This window comes from Dipodomys spectabilis, unplaced genomic scaffold (assembly GCF_019054845.1).
Source record: "Dipodomys spectabilis isolate Male_0828 unplaced genomic scaffold, ASM1905484v1 ptg000011l, whole genome shotgun sequence".
Lineage (NCBI taxonomy): Eukaryota > Metazoa > Chordata > Mammalia > Rodentia > Heteromyidae > Dipodomys > Dipodomys spectabilis.
In genome coordinates, this window is record NW_024870688.1 from 342672 (window position 1) to 364166 (window position 21495).

The 21495-nt window shown below is 35.9% G+C and overlaps 1 pseudogene; it reads left to right on the plus strand.

Annotated features, from left to right (window-relative positions):
* Positions 1 to 19736: 19736 nt before the first annotated feature.
* On the plus strand, positions 19737 to 21106 carry LOC122128308 (annotated as a pseudogene).
* Positions 21107 to 21495: the final 389 nt, after the last annotated feature.

Below are 21495 nucleotides of genomic sequence, written 5' to 3' on the forward strand. Positions count from 1 at the left end.
CAAATGGGCAGAACAAGCTGGAGAAACAGAAGAAAATGTCATGTTTAGGTATCTCAACTCCCACTCATGACAGAGCAGGTAATGAATAATCCAGGGGAGAGTTCCCAAAAATCTCTACAAACACTACTGGTAAACATGGTGAATGAAAAGATTAAAAACCTGCAAAGGACTCTGTGAGCATGATAGGGAGTGAGATTAGGCTAACCAAAGATTGATACAGGAATCTCATGAGTGTGAGTTAGCTAATCAAAGAATAATACAGGACTTGCATGAGTAAGGGGAGAATAGACTAAGATTAATAGAGGAATTTCGTCAGTGTGAGGAAGTTAATCAAAAATTAATACAAGCATTGTGTGAGCACGATGAGAATAGACAAAGATCAATGGAGGTATTCATAGAATCCACAAAGAGAGAGCTGAAGAGAATCCAGGGAGGCCACAAAGGGAATGCTGAATGGAGCCCTTCAGAAGGAAAGGGAGTCCAGGGAAACCATAACCAATCAACTAAGGGATTTGAGAATGAACACTGAAAACCAAATTAAGGAAGTAAAGAAGTCCACACAGATCTAAAACAAAGCTCCAACAAAGAATCTGAAGCCATCAAAGCTGACCAACTAGAAGGAAAGGAAATAAAAAAGAAAGTAGAAAGTCTTGACAGTAGGTTAGACCATGCAGAAGATCGAATCTTGGGAACTGAAGACAGCCTAGATATATAGAGAAAGAACATGCAACTATCCAATACAAATCCAAAAAATATGATAGATCTATTCAACATTTAGAAGACACCATCAGAAGGCCAAATCTAAGGATAATGGGTGTAGAAGAGCATCTAGGAAATTTATTTAACAGGATCCTAGCAGAGAACTCCCCAAACATGAAAAAGATAGGCCTATTCAGGTACAAGAAGCTTTTAGAACCCCAAATGGACCAGATAAGAACAGGACATCCCACCATCACATTATAATCCACACAAGATCAATTGAGACCAAGGAAATGATCCTTAAAGCTATCAAGGAGAAAGATCAATCAACTACAAAAGGAAACCAATAAGATTATACTCAGATTTCTTAGGAGAGACAATTAAAGCAAGAGGAGCCTGGAATGATGTATGCCACACTCTAAAGACAAACAACTATCAACCAAGAATATTCTACCCAGGTAAACTGTCTTTCATAATGGAAGGTCAAATAGAAACCTTCCATATCTCCACCAAACCAGTCCTACAAAAGATACTTAAAGATGTCCTACACATAGAAAACCAACAAGACCACAATAAAGGCCAAGAAACTGCACCCAAACGGAGAATCCAACAATCACAGGAAAAACCCAGTTGTCACAGCCCCCAAGAAGGCAGATAACATGGCAGGAAGTACCAAACACCTCTCAGTCCTAACTCTCACTATCAATGGACTTAACTCTCCAATGAGATGACATAGACTTTCTAGTTGGATTAGAAAGCAAGATCCTTCTATCTGCTGCCTTGCCCATAAAAACAAACATATACTGAAAAAAAAGGCTGGAATAAAATCTTCCAAGAAAACAGCAGCCATAAACAGGCAGGAGTTGGAATCCTAATATCAGATTAAATAGACTTCAAATTAAAATTAGTGACAAGAGATAAAGAAGGTCACTACATACTAATTAAGGGATCTCTCCTTCAGGAGGATATTACAATTCTAAATATCTATTCACCAAACAACAAAGTACCCAAATTTATCCAAGAAACACTACTTTCCCTCAAATTGCACATAGATCCAAAGACATTAATTGTTGTGGACTGTAACACACCACCATCCCCACTACATAGATCAACTCAGCAAAAACTCAACAGAGAAATTGCAGATCGAAACAACTGCATAGATCAGCAAGATTTAACAGACATCTACTGAATATTTCATCCAGCAGCATCAGAATACACGTTATTCTCAGAAGCACATGGAACATTCTCCAAAATAGACCACATTTTAGATTACAAAGCAAAATTTTCCAAATTCAGAAACATTGAAATTATGCACTGCATTCTCTCAGACCATAAGGGAATAAAATTAGAACTCAACACCAAAAGCAACCAAAGAAAGTCCTGTAACACATGGAGGCTGAACAACACACTGTTGAATCACCAGTGGGTCATGGAAAAGATTAGAAAGGAAATTCAAATGTTCATGATATTTAACAAAAATGAACACACAAATTAGCACCTCCTCTGGGACACAGCAAAGGCAGCACTCAGAGGCAAGTTTATAGCTCTGAGTTTTTACATCAACAAATTGGAGAGATCAGAAACCAACAACTTAATGAGACATCTGAACCTCCTTGAAAAAGAGCAGCAAGCCAAATTCCTAGCAAATATCAACATGCCGAAATTAAACCAAGATGAGTTAAGTGAACTTCACAGAACCATATCAAGCATCAAAATAGAAACAGCTATAAGAGACCTCTCATCTAAGAAAAGCCCAGCATCGGGTGGATTTATAGCAGAATTCTACAAGGCCTTCAAAGCAATACTCCTCCAACTGTTCAATGAAATTGAAAGAGAAAGTTCATTATCAAACTCTCTAGGAAGCCATTGTAGCCCTCATCCCAAAACGAGGCAGGGATTCACCAAAGAAAGAGAACTATAGACCCATTTCTTTGATGAACATTGATACAAAACTTCTCAACAAAATTTTAGCTGATCGACTTCAACAACTCATCAATAAAAATCATACAACATGGTCAAACTGGATTCACTTCAGGGATGCAAACCTGGTTCAATATACACAAATCAATTAATATAATTCATCACATCAACAAGAGCAAGGATTAGAACCACATGATTATCTCAATAGATGCAGAAAAAGCATTTGACAAGATCCAACACCTATTTATGATGATGGCTCTGGAAAAACTAGGAATCCATGGAACATACCTCAATATAATAAAGGCTATATATGACTAACTTACAGCCAACATTATATTTAATGGCAAAAAGCTAAAACCATTTCCTCTAAACTCAAGAACGAGATAAGGATGTCAACTGTCTCCACTCCTCTTTAACCTAGTATTAGAATGCCTAGCTACAGGAATAAAACAAGATGCAAACATAAAGGGAACTCAAATAGGGAAAGATGAATAAAACTCTCTCTCTTTGCAGATAACATGATCTGGTATTAAAGAATCCCATGGACTCCTTTCCCAAATTACTCGAGCTGATTTGAAATTTTGGCAAGAAGCAGGATATAAAATTAATCCTCAGCAATCAATGGCTTTTCTGTATGCCAACAATGAGAAGAGCACAGCTGAAATTAGGCAAGCAACTCCTTTTGTTATAGCCCCACAAAAATTAAAATACCTAGGAGTTAACTTAAGTAAGGACTTCTATGATGAAAACTTTAAAAACCTAAAAAAGGATTTTTTTTAAAAAGCAGAACGTAGGAAGTTCTCCCATGTTCCTGGACTGGGAAGATCAACATCGTGAAAATGACAATGCTTCCAAAGGCTATCTACAAATTCAATGCAATACCTATCAATATTCTAACCCCTTTCTTCAATGAAATAGAAGAAGCAAACCAAAAATTCATATGGAACAATAACAGACCATGAATATAAAAAATGGTCCTTAACAGAAAGAACAGTGCTGGAGGAATATCAATACCAAATTTCAAACTCTACTACAAAGTGACAGTAATCAGAACAGCTTGGTACTGACAAAAGAACAGATGTCAAGACCAATGTAATAAAACTGAAGACCCAGAAATGAACCCACAGACCTATAGCCACCTAATCTTCAATAAATGAGCTAAAAAACATAGAATGGAAGAAAGACATATTCTTTAATAAATGATGCTGGCAAAATTAGTCATCTGTAGAAAACTAAAGCTAGATCCTTATATAGCACCCTGCACCAGAATCAACTCCAAATGGATCAAAGACTTTGAAGTCAAAGCAGACACCCTGAAAACATTATAGGAAGGAATAGGAGAAACTCTAAGGCTCCTTGGCACAGGGCAAAAGTTTCTTAATAGGGACCCAGAAACAAAACAAATCAAAGAAAGGTTGGACAAATGGGACTGCATGAAACTGCAGAGCTTCTACATGGTGAAGGACATGGCTAGCAAGATCAATAGAAAGCCCACAGATTGGGAGGAGATCTTCACTAGCCATAGAATGGACAAGGGCCTCATATATATATATATATATATATATGTGTGTGTGTGTATGTGTATGTGTGTGTATATAATATATATATAATATATAATATGTTATATATAATAAACTTAGAATTTAATAAACTAAATCCACCACCACCAAATCCTCAAAGGAACAACTTCTCTGTAAATAAGTGGGCTAAAGGCTTAAAGAGAAACTCCTCTGAAGAGGAAATAAGAATAGCCAATAGACACATGAAGAAATGCTCAACTTCTCTAGCCATAAAAGAAATGCAAATCAAAACAATATTGAGATTCCATCTCACCCCAGTTAGAACGGCTATAATCAAGAAATCTTATAACAACAGATATTGGAGGGGATGTAGCCAGAAGGGAACCTTACTGCATTGTCGGTGGGAGTGTAAACTTGTTTAACCACTTTGGAAACAGTATGAGGATTCCTCCAAAGGCTCCACATAGAGTTCCTCTATGACCCACAATCCACTTTTGGGCATTTATCCAAATAATCACAAACAAGGGTATACTAAAGCTACCAGCACAACTGTGTTTATCACAGCATTATTTACCATAGCTAAGATATGGAACCAACCCAAATACTCCTCAGTAGATGAATGGATCACGAAATGTGATTTATGGAATTCTATGCCTCCATTAGAGAGAATGACATTGCCACATTTATTAGGAAATGGAAAGACTTGGAAAAAAAGTATATTAAGTGAAGTTAGTGAAGTTAATAAGTCCCATGGTTTTCCTTGTTTGCAATAACTAGTATATGTCTAGAACAAGCAGAAAAGGTCAAGAGCTATGTACATATGACCAGATAAGATGATAAGTGAAATGAACCCCAAGACAGGGACACAAGTGGTTTTTCCTTTCTTGCTATTCTTTCTAATGTGTTTATAATGGACTATGTGATTTTTTTTTTTTGTTTCTTTGATATGGTTCTCCCCTTTGGTATCACCCTTGTTTTCACTGTATTTGATTCCGGTGCCCTGCATCTTGGATATACACTTTTCTAATTTGGGAGGTTAAGGGAGAAAACAAAATGCTTAATTAGTGTTACAGGTTGACCCATTGTAGCAATGAGATGTAGAAGACAGTATGTTTAAAACGAACTTTTCAACTTCGGTTGAGGGGGTTGGAGGAGAATAGTTAGGGAGATGGGATGGAAGGGATGGTAGGGGAAAAGTAAAGGAGGAGGCAACAATGCTCCATAGCAAATGTATTCTTTACCTTACTCATGTAACTAACTCCTCAGTATAGTATTTTTACTATATAAAAGTATAAAAACTATACAAGCTTTATTGTAAGGTCACAGATCTCAAATTAGGCAAAATATGACTAAGTAAAGGTCAATCAAAAGTCAGTTAAATCCGCTCTTTTAAGAATTGTGGTTATGAGTAATATTTGCTCAGTTACACACATATTAGCAATCAACTTATTTTATTAGGAACCGTGTGTCTTTTAAATTGAATTATCCCCTACGGAAGTTCACATTTATCTTTTTAGCAAATTTTCTCTAATGTACAATTAGAATGCTGATTTTGCTACTAATTATTTCATCTGTCACCTATTCAACAAGTGCAGAACTAGTTATTCAAATTTTCTCTTATAAAGTTTGTATTGCTAATTTTCTCTTCCAAAAGTGTTAAAGTTTCCTTGACTGAATCTATTGGAGGATATATCAAGATACTATTTTTAGAAATTAAATAAATCTTTTGCATTATGGAGATACGTATTTATTTGTACGTTGCCGAGACCATTATCATCTATGTCTAAACTAATTCTTTTTGGGACAATTTCCTTTGCTCCAAGTCAATGGTTCTAAATTCTCCCTATATCAGGTACTGTTCACAGTGAGTAAGGATTTTCATTACACACTAGCTTTCTTTGATACCATCTGAAGATTTCACACAGCAAAAAAGGATGTGAGTCACATAATCAAACATTTCCAAGTAAGAAATAATAACACAAAAAATATTGTAGCACTCACCTTTCTACCATTTGTGTTGAGAATTTTGAATTTATATAGCACTTACTCTAAACAATGTCATTGTCATCTTTAAAGGGGAATAATAAGTAATCATTGACAATTTAATCTCATGTTTAATTCAGCACAGTCAATGATATACTTTGCTTGCAAATGCATATAATTCACTTTTGTCTTAGAAGCATACATGAGAAATACATAGACAAATAGACTGATTGAGAATGTCAGCAAATTTGCTGATGTCTGGGTTATATCAACTACACATATCTCAGTATATATTTATATAGAGAATTTTTTCAAAGTTCTTAATGTAAGAATTTTCACCTCGCCTTTCAGTTTGATGAATATGCTTCTCCATAGTACTCCTCTGGCTTTATCTTAATTAATTCAGTTTACTATTAGGGTTTATTACATTTTATAGATTTTCATTTAATATATGATGAATTGTGTACCTTTTTTCTTCCAAACCATTATGCTAAAATATGTATTGTCATCTACATACTATCTCTACTAAAGATTATCTCATTGTTTAAACATTTAGTTGTGATATTTGATAGAAGATGTTCAACCTATGGTTACAGATATTTACATGCATTTGAGAGAAAGTGTAAAGCTCTATCACGTTATTTGAGCTAGATTATAATATCTGTACTGAGTTTTGAACTCACTGTCTCATGCTATCTCTCGGCTTTTTTGTTCAAAACTGGTGCTCTACTGTTTGAGCCACACCTCTACTTCTTGCAGGCTTATTAGAGATAGGAATCTCAGTCTTTTCTGCATAGGCAAGGTTTGAACCAAAATTCTCTGTTCTCAGCCTCTCAAGTAGCGAGGACAGTTATGAGCCACTAGCACTCAGATATATATATTTCTTTTTTTTTTTTTTTAATTTAATTTAATTTTATTTGTGAACATACTGTACAGAGGAGTTACAGTTACATGGGCAGGATAATGTGTACATTTCTTACCAAGCATTGCAGCCTCCTCCTTTGTTTATCCTTCACATCCCTTCCCAGCCTCCCCCCTCCCCCCCAATCCCAATCCTTCTCCTTCCTCCCTCCCCCCAGCCCCCCCCCCACCAACATTGTAAAGTTCGTTTTGGACATGACAACTTGTACTTTTCATTGTTGCAACAGGTCCACCTGTATCCTTAAACAACTGGTTTTTCCCCATCTCCTCCACAAGTTATACTGACATCAAATATAGTGAAAGCAAGGGTTATACTGTGGGGGAGGGACATACAAAGCAACAAAGAGATAATCTTATAAATGTGTTAGAAACACATGCATGAAAGAAAAAAACATTAAAATACACATCTAAGGGTTCATTTTCCTGACATCACATTATCTGACCTTTTCCGCTTGACTCATACATATACTAGATATTACAAATAAGGGAAACCATGGGACCTACGTTTCTTTGGGCCTGGCTTACTTCACTTAATATAATTTTTTCCAAGTTTTTCCATTTCCTAACAAATGGGGCAATGTCATTCTTTCTGATGGAGGCATAGAATTCCATTGTGTATATATACCACATTTTCTTGATCCATTCATCTACTGAGGGGCATCTGGGTTGGTTCCATATCTTAGCTATGGTAAATAATGCTGCAATAAACATAGTTGTGCTGGTAGCTTTAGTGTGGTCTTGTTTGTAAACATTAGGGTAAATGCCCAAAAGTGGGATTGCTGGGTCATAGGGGAGCTCTATGTGGAGTCTTTTGAGGAACCTCCATACTGCTTTCCAAAGTGGTTGAACAAGTTTACATTCCCACCAACAATGAATTAAGGTTCCTTTCTGTCCACATCCCCTCCAGCATCTGTTGTTGTTAGAGTTCTTGATTTTTGCCGTTCTCACTGGAGTGAGGTGATATCTCAATGTTGTTTTGATTTGCATTTCTTTTATGGCTAGGGATGTTGAACATTTCTTCATGTGTCTATTGGCCATCCTTCTTTCTTCTTCAGAGAAGTTTCTCTTTAAGTCTTTCGCCCACTTATTTATTGGGCAGTTGTTTCTTTGAGGATTTGTTGTTGGGGGGTTTAATTTTTTGAGTTCCAAGTATATTTTAGATATGAGACCCTTGTCCGTTGTATGGCTAGTAAAGATCTTCTCCCAATCCGTGGGCTTTCTATTGATCTTGCTAGCTATGTCATTTGCCCTGCAGAAGCTCTGCAACTTTATGCAATCCCATTTGTCCAACCTTTCTTTGATTTGTTGTGTTTCCAGGTCTCTATTCAGAAAATTTCGGCCTGAGCCAAGGAGACCTAGGGTTTCTCCTATTCCATCCTGTAATGTTTTCAGAGTGTCTGCTTTGAGTTCAAGGTCTTTGATCCATTTGGAGTTGATTCTGGTGCAGGGTGATATATAAGGATCTAGCTTAAGTTTTCTACATGTAGTTAACCAATTTTGCCAGCACCATTTACTGAAGAGGTTGTCTTTCTTCCATTCTATTGTTTTAGCTCCCTTATCGAAGATTAGATGGCTATAGGTCTGTGGGTTCATTTCTGGGTTTTCAATTCTATTCCATTGGTCCTGAGGTCTGTTCTTATGCCAATACCAAGCTGTTTTGATTACTATGGCTTTATAGTAGAGTTTGAAGTTTGGTATTGATATTCCTCCAGCAGTGTTCTTTCCATTCAGGAGCGTTTTTGCTATTCGGGGTCTTTTATTGTTCCATATGAATTTTTGGATTGCCTCTTCTATTTCCTTGAAGAATGAGGGTGGAATTTTGATAGGTATTGCGTTGAATTTGTAGATAGCCTTGGGAAGTATTGCCATTTTCACGATGTTAATCTTTCCAATCCAGGAGCATGGGAGGTTTTGCCATTTTTTAAGTTCTGTGTTGATTTCCTTTTTCAAGATTTTAAAGTTTTCATCATAGAGGTCCTTCACTTCTTTAGTTAAGTTAATTCCTAGGTATTTTATTTTTTGTGGGGCTATTACAAATGGAGTTGCTTTCCTAATTTCAGCCACACTTTTCTCATTGTTGGCATACAGAAAAGCCATTGATTTTTGGGGGTTAATTTTATAACCTGCTACTTTGCCGAAGTTTTGAATCAGCTTGAGTAATTTGGGAGTGGAGTCTATGGGATTCTTTAAATACAAGATCATGTCATCTGCAAAGAGGGAGAGTTTTATTTCTTCTTTCCCTATTTGGATCCCCTTTATGTCTGCATCTTGTCTTATTGCTGTAGCTAGGCATTCTAATACTAGATTGAAGAGAAGTGGAGAGAGTGGGCATCCTTGTCTTGTTCCTGAGTTAAGAGGAAATGGCTTTAGTTTTTCACCATTGAGTATAATGCTGGCTGTAGGTTTGTCATATACAGCCTTTATCGTATTGAGGAATGTTCCATGGATTCCTAATTTTTCCAAAACCTTCATCATAAAGGGGTGTTGGATCTTGTCGAATGCTTTTTCTGCATCTATTGAGATAACCATGTGGTTCTTATTCTTGCTCCTGTTGATGTGATGAATAATATTAATTGATTTGCGTATATTGAACCAGCTTTGCATCCCTGAAATGAATCCTGTTTGATCGTGGTGTATGATTTTTTGGATGAATTGTTGAAGTCGATTGGCCAAAATTTTGTTGAGAAGTTTTGCATCAATGTTCATCAAAGAAATGGGTCTATAGTTCTCTTTCTTTGATGAGTCCCTGCCTGGTTTTGGGATGAGGGTTATGATGGCTTCATAGAATGTGTTCGGTAGTGAGCTTTCTCTTTCAATTTCATTGAAGAGTTGGAGGAGTATTGGTGTGAGCTCTGCTTTGAAGGCCTTGTAAAATTCCGCTGTAAAACCATCTGGTCCTGGACTTTTCTTAGCTGGGAGGTCTCTTATTGCTGTTTCTATTTCAATGCTTGATATGGGCCTGTTAAGCTGGTTTAACTCATCTTGGTTTAGTTTTGGCATGTCAATATTTGCTAGGAAAAGGTCCATTTCTGTCAAGTTCTCAAACTTATTAGCATAAAGTTTTGAGAAGTATTCCCTTATAATGTTCTGAATCTTGGTTGTTTCCGTGGTGATGTTTCCATTTTCATCTCTGAGTTTATTAATTTGGGTGTGTTCTCTTCTTTTTCTGATAAGATTTGCTAAGGGTCTGTCAATTTTGTTAAGCTTTTCGAAGAACCAACTCTTTGTTTTGTTGATTCTTTCTATAGTTTTTTTGGATTCTAATTCATTTAATTCTGATTTAATTTTGATTATTTCTTTCCGTCTACTGGATTGGGGTTTATCTTGCTGCTCTTTTTCAAGGAGGTTTAGATGTGTCATTAAATTGCTAGTTTCAGATTTCTCCAATTTGTTGATATGGGAGCTCAGAGCTATAAACTTGCCTCTGAGTACTGCCTTTGCTGTGTCCCAGAGGAGCTGGTAATTTGTGTGTTCATTTTTGTTGAATAGCATGAACATTTGAATTTCCTTTCTAATCTCTTCCATGACCCACTCTTGATTCAGCAGTGTGTTGTTCAGCCTCCATGTGATACTGGACTTTCTTTGGTGGCTTTTGGTGTTGAGTTCTAATTTTATTCCCTTGTGGTCAGAGAGAATGCAAGGTATAACTTCAATGTTTCTGAATTTAGACAAGTTTGCTTTGTGGCCTAAAATGTGGTCTATTTTAGAAAACGTTCCATGTGCTGCTGAGAAAAACGTGTATTCTGATGCTGCTGGGTGAAATGTTCGGTAGATGTCTGTTAAGTCTAGTTGATCTATGCAGCTGTTTAGATCTGCGGTTTCTCTGTTGAGTTTTTGCCGAGTTGATCTATCTAGTGGGGAGAGTGGTGTGTTAAAATCCCCAACGATTAATGTCTTTGGATCTATATGGGATTTGAGGGAAAGTAGTGTTTCTTTGATAAATTTGGGTGCTCCATTGTTTGGCGAATAGATATTTAGAATTGTAATATCCTCCTGAAGGAGAGATCCTTTAATTAGTATGTAGCGACCTTCTTTATCTCTTCTCACGAATTTTAATTTGAAGTCTATTTTATCTGATATTAAGATTGCAACTCCCGCCTGTTTATGGGGGCCGTTTGCTTGGTAGATTTTGTTCCAGCCTTTAACATTGAAAATGTGTTTGTTTTTACGGGCAAGATGTGACTCCTGCAGGCAGCAGATAGAAGGGTCTTGTTTTTTAATCCAACTAGACAGTCTATGTCGCTTAATTGGAGAGTTCAGTCCGTTAACATTAAGAGATAGGACTGAGAGGTATTTGGGAGTTCCTGCCATGTTATCCATCAGATATATATATTTCTTAAGAATGAAATACATGATATTGATGGAGGTGAATTTTAGGCATAAACTGACAAGTTGAATTATACTGCTTTGTACAATTACTTTTCAAAATAACACGCATATAATTTTAAAAATTAATTGTATCCATTTGTCTGCACAGGATGCATTCCAAATTCCCTGTGGATGCCTGAACAGCATTTTATTTTTCTAATAAATTCATACTTATGATAGGGTTTAACATAAATTTGGCTGAGGTTATGAATAACATCATAAAATAGAACAAGAAATAATGGAAAAATTATTTTGAAAGCTCTTTTTGAAAGCGTCAAGCAAATGCTCACACATTTGATAAGAAATTGATGCCAAACAACTCAAATAGTGTCAAGCAGAACTCTGGATGGGAAGGATGGCTGTCTATCACCAAATTACGGTCATTTAATGCAATAGTTATGGGTCCACTCAGAGCATTTTATAGGAGTTGGTGAGAAGTGCTAACTTCCAGATGACACAAAAATAAATTCATATCCTTGCTCCATGAATTCCACCTTCCCATACTTCCTTCTGTACTGACAGTGTACTGACAGCGTTCTCTCAATAAATTACGTGCTTAGCTCTCCCATCACAAGCTGTGCTCCTAAAAGCCAGTCTTGAGGAATTAGTTTCTTTTGGATATATAATACCATACATACTGATAGTTTTTCTCAGGATTATATGTAGCTGTTAAATTTTGATATAAATAATAAATTTAAAAAATACCTACCCCTTTTCATCCCAATAATCGATTATTTTCCATATCTGTAGTTACTCTGTGGTGTCCAAATTTGTGCTTCTGGTACTTGAACACTCACACAATATTCAGGTTTTACTCTTCTTAATATTTTCTACTCTTTACCTGATCATTGTACCTTGTAATATTGTAATTATTACCTTAATAATCTCTGATCTGCATCACCACACCCCCATGTATTTCCTGTTGGCCAACATGCCCTTCGTTGATATGTGGCTTTCTCCAAACACCACTTCCAATATGAGTGAAGACTTTTTCAGGGAGAAAAAGAAAATTTCCTTTGTGGGCTGCATGTAACAAATTATTTTCCCAATTCATTGCAGCACTTGAGAAGGTACTTCTGGTGGTAATGGCCTATGACCACTATGTGGCCATTTGAAAACTTTCATTATTTCACTAGTATGAGCATACAAAGATGTATTTGTCTAGTGACAGATAATTGGTATTGTTCGTGCTATATGTCAACTTGTTTTGATTGTGCCACTGCCTTTTTGTGACCCCAAGAATAAACAGCTTTTTTGTGACAGACCACTGGCAGTTAAGCTAGCCAGAATGAATCTCCATAATATGGAAATTTTAGTGGATGTCAATGGTGGAGTTGTAGCTGTTATCCCTTTTATTCTATTGCTAACCACCAATATATTATTCTCATTGTCTCCAAAAGCTCCAAAACAAGTGCATCCAAGGCCCTCTTTACATGAACTACACATATCACAGTGGTAGTTCATTTCTTTGAACCCTGCATCTTATTTTGTGTGTGACCAGTCAGCATCACTTAGTTGAACATTTTTCTCACTCTTTTACTGTTTTTACACCTCTTTTAAATGCAACCATTTAAACACTGATTCTAATTCATTGTTTGCAGTTCGCAAATACAAGGAAATTGAAGTATTGCACTGTATTCTGTTTGAACACAATGAACTTCTCTGTACCTCAACCTCACTTTTACAATTAAAACAAGAGAAAAACAAAAGATGCAAATGATTTCACAAAAAAAGAAGAATAAAAGTAGAACACAAATTGTTTTTTTTTTTAAACTATAGAAAACAGTCTAATCATGGAGATGAAAAACATACTGGTGAATGATCAATTGGTCCTTCTAGAAAGAAGTGTGAAAATCAAAATTGAACAGAATCTAGTGAAAATATATGCACAAATTTGTGGCAAGTATGGACATAATAAATACAGTGTTAAGCAACTGTATAGCAATAAATGGCTAAATTAAAAAAAAGAAATATCAAATAGGTAAATGATACATCTCAAGCTCTGAGAGACATAGGGCCAAAGAAGCCCTATCTTTGCAGAAAAATAAAATAGAATAAAAATTAGGGCAGAAATTAATTAATAAAATAGACAAGACAGAAATTACAATTTTAAAATTTATTTCTTAAAAATATAAATTTGACAGCCCCACTAATTCTAACTAAAAGAGGGAAAAAGACATAAATAAAAGTAGAGATGAAAAATGTATATCACAACAAATGCCAATTAAATAAAAAAATGAGGAAATACTTTGAAAACCTCTATTGAAACATACTGGAAAACAACCTAGAGAATACAAACCACTTGAGCAAATAAAATACTAAGCAGTAATTGAACATGAATTGACATCCCAACAAAGGAAAGCCAAGTAACTTATGGTTTTGCTGCCTAATTGTGTCAATTCTAAAAGAACAACTTTATAAACTCAAAATTTTCCATGAAGTAAAATGAAAAGAAATGCTACAATACCTCTTTTATAAAACCAATATAATACTCATTCCAAAACTGAATGAAGATAAAACACATAAGAATTATAGAGGAATCAATTTGATGAACATAGACACAAAATTTCCCAATGAAATTCTTTCAAATAAAATTTAATAACACATTCTAAAGATGATGAATAACAATCGTTAGTTTTATTCCAGCTACACCAATAAGTTTTCATAAACAAATCAATTAATGTAATACCACACACAGAATAATGGCAAATATTATGTGATAATCTGCTTTCCTGTATCAAAAATTCATCAATCAGAATTCAACATACTTGTATGATAAATATTTTTGAAGATACTAGGCATGGAAAAAAATATCTCATTGTGATAAAGGCTGTTTGACAAACATTGCCATATCAGGCTAAATAGCAAGAAACAGAAATTAATTTTTCTATAGTGTAGAATGAGTGGCCAGTCTCCTACTCTTATTAAATATAGTATAGAAGTTGCTTCCCAAAGAAATGAGCTGAGAAAGATGTAAAAAGATTAGAACACAAAATAAGTTAAATTATACTTGTTTGCAGATAATATATTGCTGTACTTGAATAATACTAAATATTCATCAAATACCCCTAGAACTAATAAGTATTTTGGAAATGTATAAACATATGAACTCAACATACAAAATTAATTGCTTTCTACATTTTAGGAATGAGCTGACTGACAGAGAAAAATCAGGAAAACCAACCCACTGACAATAACAAAAACAGAAATACTACCTGTACATCACCTTTGTGATAACAATTAAATCTCTAAAAAAAGAGAAATACATGCCTAATCTAGGGCAAAGAGACCTATTCAGTTAAAAGCATAAACCTTTGAAGAAAGTAATTTAAGATTAGGTAGCAGACAAAAAGACTTCATGTTTTTATGATGTGGCAAAATTTTATATTGTGAAAATGGACATACAGCATCAAACCAGCCCAAGACTTGAGACGATACCTATAAAAGTAAAAATTCCATTCCTGGCACAAATAGAAAACCATATCCTAAAATTAGCATAGGAACAAAAACACTCGAGTAATGAAAATAGTACTACACAAAAAATAATGCTACAAAAATATTATATCAAAATAACATATTTCATAATACACTACCAAGTCATAGTAATAAAATAGACATGAAGATCAATGAAACAGAATAGAAGATAAAACCCACTAAACTATAGTCTTCTAAAGTTAATCAAGGATGCCAGAAATAGGTTTTTATATAGTCTGTTCCATGAAAGATGGTGGTAAAATAGATTATCTACACGCAGGAGACTGAAACTCTGTCTTTCACTCTGCACAAAAATCAACTCCACCAGGCCCAAAGAAACATAGGTCCCATGGTTTCCCTTATTTGCAATATCTAGTATATGTCTGAGTCAAGCAGAAAAGGTCAGATAAGTTGATGTTAGGGAAATGAACCCTAAGATATGTATTAAAATGTTTTTTTTTCTTTCTTGTGATTGTTTCTAACACATTTATAAGATTATTTCTTTGTTGCTCTGTATGTCCCTCCCCCACAGTATAACCCCTGCTTTCACTGTATTTGATGTCGGTATAATTTGTGGAGGGGAAGGGGAAAAACAAATTGTTTAAATAGGGATACAGGTGGACCCATTGCAACAACTTTGGTGGGTGGGGAGAGGAGGGGGATGATTTGGTGGGGGGGGGGGGGAGAAGATGGAAAGGGATGGGAAAGGGAAACAAAGGAGGAGGCTACAATGCTTGATAAGAAATGTACTCATTATCTTGCCCATGTAATTGTAACCCCTCTGTACAGTATTTTCTTTTTTCATTATTTTTTAATTTTTTTTTTTTTTATTTTTTTTGGGTCCGGTCGTGGGGCCTGAACTCTGGGCCTAGGTGCTGTGTCCCTCAGCTCTTCAGCTCAAGGCTAGCGCTCTACCACTTGGGCCATAGCGCCACTTCCGGATTTTTTCTTATGTGGTGCTGAGGAATCGAACCCAGGGCCTCGAGCATGCAAGGCAAAAGTGCTCTACCACTGAGCCACCTTCCCAGCCCTCTGTACAGTATTTTCACAATTAATAAAAATCAACTCCAAATGGACCAAAGAACTTAAAGATGTGAAACTTTGAAACTAATTACAGAAAATCTTAAGGAAATTTCTAGAACACACAAACCTAAGTAATCATTTTTTAATAGATCTCAAAGTGACCAGAAAATAATAACAAGAGTGGATAAGTGGGAGTAAATAAAATTTAAAGGTTTTTTATTACATGAAATAAACAATGACTTTGGCAAAGAGATAAACCTCATAATCAGAGAAATTTTTAATAATTATTTAATGGATAAAAAATTAATATCCAGAATGTACAAATAGCTTAAAAGTTAAACAGTAAAATAAAAACCCAGTGGCTGGGAAGATGGCTCAGTGGTAGAGCGCTTGCCTTGCATGTATGAGGCCCTGGGTTCGATTCCTCAGCATCACATAAGCAGAAAAAAAAGCCAGAAGTGGTACTGTGACTCAAGTGGTAGAGCACTAGCCTTGAGCTGAAGAGCTGAGGGACAGCATGCAGGCCCAGATTTCAGGCCTCATGACTGGACCCCCCCCCCCAAAAAAAAAAACCAGGTAGCCTTTGTAACTCATATCTGTAATTCTAGATACTCAGAAGGCTGAGACCCAGAGGGTTACATATCAAAGTGAGCCTAGAGAGAAAAGTCTGTGAGACAGTATTTGCAATTAGCCCTCAAAATGCTGACCTGGAAACATGGGTTAAGTGCCAGCTGTGAGCATGGAAAACAAGCAAGAGCATGATGTCCTGAGGCTTAGTACTGGTGTAAAACCTACAAATCAACAAACAAATAACCCAGTTAATAAATGAGCAAACAGATTGCTAGTTTTTAGAAAAGAAATACAAATGTCTAAGAGATACTAAAAGAAATGGTCAATATCCTTAGCCATTATAGAAATGCTACACTAATATTCCATTTTACCGCCGTCAGACCAGCTCCCATCAAGAAAACAACAACAGCTGATGCGAATCTAGTGGAAGAGGAAGACTTATACACTCCTCATGGGAATCTAAAGTCATGTAGTCCTTATGAAAATCAGTATGGATGATCCTCAAAATAAGGAGACCATTCTTGGGTTTTTATCCAATGGAGCATGAATCAATATATAAGTAAATTATGTACAAACAAGTATTTATGGATACTTTCTTTATAATAGCCAAACCATAGAATCATTGAGGTACCCAACAATTAGTTAATGGGTGCAGTGTAGTACCAATATAATGTAGACTGCTGATCATCCATAATAGAAAATGAAATTGTATTATTTGTAGAAAAGTAGAGAGAAATGGGGATCATGATGAGTAAGATAATCCAAACTCAAAATGCTAAATGCCATATACTGTCACTTATTTTAAACTTTGGGATTGTTTATGAGGACAAGAAGGAGGGAAAGGGAAAGAGAATAGTAGAGAACAATATCAAAGTACCATGTATCTATGCATGTAGATGGCATAAGGAATCTCATTCCAAGCTGTTGAATCATGGGAAGTTAAGGGATGAAGGAAGAAAGAGCAATAGAGTGATTTAATGTGTTTAATGTATATCTACATATGAAATACCAGGGTAAACCTCATTGTAAAATTACTATACAATAAAGGAAATGAATGGCAAAAGATTAAAACAGGTTCCCAAAGAACAAACAGGAGGAGAACTAACGTAGAGGGGAAATATAGTCTAAGTACATTATATGCATACTCTCACTATTTTTTTAAGAAGGTGAGGGTAGAGATGCGGGAGGCTGAAGGAGATATTGAGTTGGATAGTGATACATTGTATATATGTATTAATTCTGCTAATATAAATAATAAATGCAAATAAAAGATAAAAATGCAAATAGTTTAGTTTAAGTTAGAATAATAACGTTTTCTTTATGTTGAAAAGTTTCCAATCTTTGTAGTTTTTTGTTGTTGGTGGTGGTGGTAGTTGTGGGGCCTGAACTCTGGTCCTGGGTCCTGGGTGCTGTCCCTCAGCTCTTCAGCTCAAGGCTAGTGCTCTACCACTTGAGCCGTAGCAACACTTCCGGCTTTTTCTGCTTATGTGGTGCTAAGGAATTGAACCCAGAGCCTCAAGCATGCAAGGCAAGCACTCTACCACTGAGCCACCTTCCCAACCCTCTTTGTAGTTTTTGATATATAATTACTGCTATCTCTAGTTATCCTGCTTTGTCTTTTCATACCAAAAATTCTTTCTTAACTCTACTTAGATATTAATATACTAATTAATATTAATTAAATATTAATAGATACAGTAATAGATACATTAGATAAATGGTGCCCCATCCCTTTCAACTATCTACATTCGCCACACACTCAGCTTCTATGAGATCAACACTTTTGGATCACTTAATACAATGATGAATGCAAGGCTTATTTTTTCAGTGTCTTGCTTATATACTTAGCATCATAATCACTAACTCCATCAAATTTCTGTAAATGATATTTGATTTTATGTTTAAGTCATATTACACTATGTACATGTAGATGTCCCTCATCTTACTCATGCAGTGGTTCACTTGATAGGCATTTCAGTTCCTTCAATTTCTTGGCTATTGAGAAACGTGCTGCAACAAAATTAGGGCCTATGTGTTGTTGCTGAGCATTGTTTTTGCTTTTATTTTTATTTTTTGCTCAAGATTAGCATTCTGTCACTTGAGCTACAGTTCCAGGTTTCTGGTGGTTAACTAGACATAAGAGTCTCATAGAGTTTTCTGCCCAGGCTGGCTTTGAACTGTGTTCCTTAGATCCCAAACTCTTGATGATTAATGATCCTAAGTATTTTTTGCTTATAGAACTTGGCTATTAGCTTCCCTGAGAATTTTCAATCAAGTTAGATGCAATTTTAAAGTTATTTGATATGTTTTCCTACTAAACTTCCAGAATTTTTTATATATTCTAGAAATTTACCTCTCTCTCTGTATATTATATATATAGACACACACTCATATATATGCACACATATGTATATATATATAAATATGTATATACATATATGCACTATGTATATGTATATACATAGATATGCACATATATACAATACATGTTTATATATGTACATATATTGTTTAAAATAATCTTTTCTACTGCTGTATTTTATTCATCATTCAGGTGATTGAATTCTTTGGCGTGAAGAAATTGTTATCAATAACCTTACTTATCTGTTTTTGCTTTTATTTCCTGTGGATTAAGTTTTCAAACAAACCTGTCTATAATGATTGTTTATTTCCCTATGTTTTATTAATATTCTTTTAGTTCTAGGACTCATATTCAGCATTTAGCTGTTTGATTAATATGGATTTTATTGTGTTACTAGGCACTGAAACTCATATGCAAGGAAATCGTTCTACCACTCTAGTCATGCCACCACATCTTTTGTTCATATTCTGTTTATGAGATATGGTCTCACTATCTTTTCCTGGCCTTGAACTCTATTTAGAGTTCTATTTAGATGCCAATTGTGACAGTTAACATTGGATTAAATTTCCTCTTGTCAACATAAGCCTATGGAAATGGAATTCTACATTTACTGGTTCTAACAGGAGCTTTGTAATTTATTTGTTTTGCGCAATCTCCACTTTTGCTTTATTTTTGAAGGCTTTGTATGCTGCATATTAAAATTAAACTAGAGGGCGGCGGCGGCGGCGGAGGAGGAGAAAGGAAGCAGGAAGGCGGAGCGGAGAGAGGCGGAGACGGAGCCCGGCAGGGGCGGCACCGCGGCTCGAGCCCCGCTGCGTCCAGTGTGAGGCGAGAGGCGCCGGGAGGAGACGCCGCCGTCACCGCCGCCAGCGCCTCCGCCAGCGCCTCCGCCGCAGCTCGGACCTCGTCCGTCCTCCCGGCCACGCCTGGGCCTCGCTCCCGGGAAGCTGCGGCCCCGCGCAGGTCTCTTTATCTCCAGAAAGAAAAAAATTGATACCTTGCATCCTGGAAGTTCATTTAGCACTGTGAAATTAGGAACTTCTTTCAAATTTGGATATGGCTAATCGAGGAGCAACAAGACCCAATGGGCCAAATACTGGAAATAAAATATGCCAGTTCAAACTAGTATTTCTGGGAGAATCTGCTGTTGGCAAATCAACCCTAGTGCTACGTTTTGTGAAAGGCCAATTTCATGAATTTCAAGAGAGTACCATTGGGGCTGCTTTTCTAACCCAAACTGTGTGTCTTGATGACACAACAGTAAAGTTTGAAATATGGGATACAGCTGGTCAAGAGAGATACCATAGCCTAGCACCAATGTACTACAGAGGAGCACAAGCAGCCATAGTTGTGTATGATATCACAAATGAGGAGTCTTTTGCAAGAGCGGAAAAACTGGGTTAAAGAACTTCAGAGACAAGCAAGTCCTAACATTGTAATAGCCTTATCAGGAAACTAGGCTGATCTAGCAAACAAAAGAGCTGTAGATTTCCAGGAAGCACAGTCTTATGCAGATGACGACAGTTTGTTATTCATGGAGACATCAGCTAAAACATCAATGAATGTAAATGAAATATTCATGGCAATAGCTAAAAAGCTACCAAAGAATGAACCACAGAATCCAGGAGCAAATTCTGCTAGAGGAAGAGGAGTTGACCTTACTGAACCGACACAGCCAACCAGGAGTCAGTGTTGTAGTAACTAAATCTCCAGTTTGAACTAGCTGGAATTTTCTGCTTCCTAAACATTAATAACAGTGGAATTGGAGCATTTAACCGGCCCAGTATGACTTCCAAAAAGAAGAGACTTATGATAGATGTCAAGTTTCTAATACAGGATTATTTTAAGTGTTTTGAACTTAATTTTTAATAACGTGCATGTATCCCTCTGACTAATGTTTCAGCAATAGAAAGGGAAATGACTGTGTATAATTGTTTCATTGAAAGTTAGAGGGAATAATTTCTCATCATTAGGGATAAAGACAAATGACTACTTGGACCTATAGTCACTCAGTTTTTCCAGACTGGGACAATGGTCATCTCTGAAAATGATTTGGAAATTAACTAATTTGGGCTTTTGAAAAACATTTTTAGAAGGAGATTTTAAAAATATGCCTAGCTACAGTATTCACATCAATGATCATTTCTTCTGTTATCTAAAGTCTACATTCCACAGTTAATAAATTACTACAAGGAAATGGTCCCACTTCTTCAGGAAGAAAGAAGAAATGTTTGTAGCACCTAAATTGTAGCTAGTTGTTTTTTTTTTTTTAAGTGGGATTTTAATAAGTCATCTGTAACCCCATCTTGTTCTAGGAACACAAAAACTGATAAATGTATTTTAATGGGTAGTGTAAGCTCATCAACAAAAAATGGAAACCAACCAGGTGTCTGTGATTTCTATTTAATCACTGCTGGCCATTATATATATCTTGTAAGGGAGGGAGGGGCTCTTGTTCCCTCCCAATATAATAGAGTCAGTGCACTAACAATTATGTACGTTTAAACTTGATTATTTTAAATTTGATCTTCAACTGTACTGTAAATAGTGTACTGCATTGTAGTCTCCATATGTTTATTATTTTCTGTAATATTTAAGAATTGCTTAAAAGTATACAAAATGTACAGTTACTAAATCAGCTAATTATTTCTTTCT